This window comes from Quercus robur, chromosome 2, assembly GCF_932294415.1.
Source record: "Quercus robur chromosome 2, dhQueRobu3.1, whole genome shotgun sequence".
NCBI classification, from domain to species: Eukaryota; Viridiplantae; Streptophyta; class Magnoliopsida; order Fagales; family Fagaceae; genus Quercus; species Quercus robur.
This window is the reverse complement of record NC_065535.1, coordinates 14269877-14273412: the sequence shown is the minus strand read 5'-3', so window position 1 is coordinate 14273412 and position 3536 is coordinate 14269877. Positions and strand designations below refer to the sequence as shown.

The 3536-nt window shown below is 31.6% G+C and overlaps 1 long non-coding RNA gene across 1 annotated transcript; it reads right to left on the bottom strand.

Annotated features, from left to right (window-relative positions):
* Positions 1-901: 901 nt before the first annotated feature.
* Positions 902-3288, bottom strand: LOC126712512 (uncharacterized). Its single transcript, XR_007651121.1, has 2 exons — positions 1704-3288; positions 902-1597 (listed from the first exon to the last, which is right to left on the bottom strand). It is a non-coding gene; the product is annotated as an uncharacterized LOC126712512 (long non-coding RNA).
* Between the last annotated feature and the right edge of the window lie 248 nt (positions 3289-3536).

Sequence of the window (3536 nt, the reverse complement as noted above, 5' to 3'; positions counted from 1 at the left end):
AATTTTGTTTTAAGGTACATAGCCTGCCCTAATTTAAATTGAAGAAACCCAGCAAATAATTTAGGATGAATTACAATTTATTGCTCCATTATTATTCTGACAGTTTCAAATGATATATTAACTTTCATTTAATTTTTGAATAAAAGTGATATATTTTCATGAATCTATAGTTAATCTATATCCAGTCAAGTTGTTAATTTGAAGCTTTCAAAAAATATAAAAAGTTGTTAATTTGAAAGAGCATTTTTAATAAATTATTTTTAAAATATTTTAATACTGCTTTTGTAGAAAATATAAAAAAATTATCAAAAATATCAATTACTTGTTTTATAATTTTTTTTAAAGTATTTCAAACGTCTTTAACATCATACTTTTAACAAAATTCATTAATTTATAAACAACATTTACTTATAGAGTTTCCATCTTTTACAATGCAAACAACATTTTCCAATAGGTCTATTATTAATATTATTTTTATTATGCATCCATCAATTTCTTGACATGTTAAGTGTGAAATTGGATGAGTGCGTCTGATTGTTGAATGCAGAGTTTAAGAAGAGGATATGAGGAAACAAAAAAGAAAAGAAAAGATTTTTTATAATAAGCAACAAAAATTAGTGAAACATTGGATCACTAATTAATTGATTTATCAAACTAAGCATATTAGTTTTATCCAACTTGTATAAATTATATTTATACGTAACCACATAAAGATAAATACAATAGCAACTTATGATCTAAATAACTATACCAGTAAATAGATAACTTATTATTTTTTTTGAGAATCTAGTAAATAGATAATTGACAGGTAACAATTAAACAGGCTTCTATCGAATTTGGACTAAAAAACAAACAATTAAGAGGTTTCACTCCAAAGGTAAAATTAACAGACAGGCATGCATGAAGCTATGAAGATTGAAATCTCAATATCCTTTGACTATGATCTTATAATTAACATGATTATACATAAAGGCAATAAACAATGAAGACCATTATAAAGGCAAGGTCCGGCTTGAAGCCCTTCAATGGAGTCATCATTTCGGTCTCATGAGACCTGACAAAATAATGTCTTTGTTCTCTTTTTTTGGTAAGCAATGCGTGTCTTCTGATTTCCACTTTAGCCTCCACTTTTTCAAATTCTATTTTTTTTTTTTTTTTTTTCCTGTGTAAAATGAACAGGTAGACCTTCTTGATTTCATCCTTCAAAAGCTTTTTTTCCCCCTCTCTTGAAGCTTCCCTGAATTAGATGCACAGAAAAAAAGAGACTAAAAAAAAAAAAACCCTAGGCCAGAATACAAACAAGAAATTAGAGTGAAAAACAAGACCCTCTTGAAAACGTTTGGTGAGAGAAACCAAAAAAGGTCAGAAAACTAGGGGTTCCCAAATTGCAGCCAAACAAGATCTACATATATATGATCAAACAGAAACCGAAGAGTCCGTGCATGATGTTTGTAATCAAGTCCATATAAAAAGACAAGACATCTCAACCTGCAACATAGATTACACAAGGAGAAATTGTAGTACACAACATGGAACAAAACAAGAGTAAAGTTCGGGTGCTCTCAAGTGGATAAGCATCAAAGTCCGGAAACTGCCACTGCATGATAATTCATCATCAGTAAAATCACATAAAGTAAATTAAAAAAGGAAAAGAGAAAAAGAAGATGTAGAAGCCAACAAAACATTATCATGTTGCTCTATACCTTGGTCTCTATCACACAACAGTTGAGAACAGCTAAAGCTGGAGGCGAAACATCATATATCACGAGGGTCTTACAAAGAGAAGCCAACATAGCTCACTTGGCAGTCTGCCCACCTCCATGAGAGAGAGAGAGAGAGAGAGGGAGAGATACATGGACAATGTTTTTCTTATATTGATGGAGGTGGACAGAATGCCAATAAACTTTGTTAGAAACCCTTTGCTAAACCCACATGAAAGCAAAGCACAGTCCTTGTATTCACCATTTGAAGATCCACACACACACACACACACACACACACATTCAAACTCATATATACACACGCAGAAGGGGAGAGAGTGGGTAATAATGTGTATGGGAGAAAGGAGAGGGGGCAGATGGGTTCTATTTAAGATGTGATGGATCAAGTACAGTAAATAAGAGAGAGAGAGAGAGAGAGAGGGATGGGGGTGTAATTAATAATAATAATTGATAAGGAAAGTGAAAGAGAGGTGGTTTCAGACTGAGAGAGACTCAAAAAATACGGATAAATAATCAGAGATTGGATGGTTCATTGACATGGGTAGTAGTATATTTAGAAGGATCAAAGGATCATCATAGTTATTCTTCCCCATTCACCTCGTTTCTGATGAAACCCCCCTCTATGCTATATGTATATGCCTCCACTCCTTTCAACAGTCTTTTCTTTTCTTGCCTTTTCTCTTCTCCACATCTCTCTCATAAGTCCTAACCCCTTTTCATCCCTCGTTTCTGATGCCGAAAGGCACACCCGATTCTCTCTCTCTCTGGAAGCGAAGAAAAGGGGTTGGCCAACTAAGGGAACTGATGAGTCTTCGCTAACTGACCAAAAAATGACGAGGCTTAAGAGAAAATCGGTTTCAGATTAAGGGAATCTTTTTTTCTTTTCTAAGAAGATTAAGGAGAATCTGAGTTACTTCTATTATGTGTTTCCGCTCCAGCCTCACGTTATTTGACAAATAGGTGACTAGGAGCTATCTATCATTCATCATGACCGTTGAGCCCTTTTTATACGAGTTTTTTTTTTTTTTTTTTTTTTTTTTTCTTGAGAAGAAACTGAAATATACGAGTTTTTTTTTTTTTGAACAAATATACGAGTTCTTTTATTGCTTAGTAGGAGTAGTGCTTCAATTAAGGTGCTGCCCCAAAATGATAGTCCTAACAAACTTATGGTATACGTGATATTATTTTTATCGTGGCATGAAACGTGATGTGAGATTAATAACTTTACACTAAAAATTTCATTTTTTTATAGTAAAAAAGAATTCCATATCATACAAAGTCTATTAGAGTCGAAAAATCTTTCACTTGATTGAAGACATATGTCAAACTTATGACATGTGTTCACCTATGGTTAATTATTATAATCTTGATAGGTCCCGTGCACACTGGACCCAAGTCTAAGTTTTATGAGAAAAACTAGTTTAATTGTGATAAGATTTTGAGATTATCTGTAATGTTTATCTCCAAGAGGATAAGAGTTATCTACCTATAGGATAGATCTCTCTAGTTTCAACCATAAACCAAATCAAATCCTAGGCATGGTAATAATAAATAGAGAAATTACAGGGTTACAATAAAATTTTATAACATTTTTACAATATTCTTGTTTTAAGTTATGATGAGTCTTAATATATATATATATATATATATATATATATATATATATATTTATATATATTTTACATTTTATTTTGACCTAGATTGACAAATCCACTTAAAAAATATTGAGATATTTTTGTAGTAAAAAATTGTAGATATCGTATGTAAATTATCTTAGACATCTCATATATGTACTATCTTTCTCATATTTAAGAC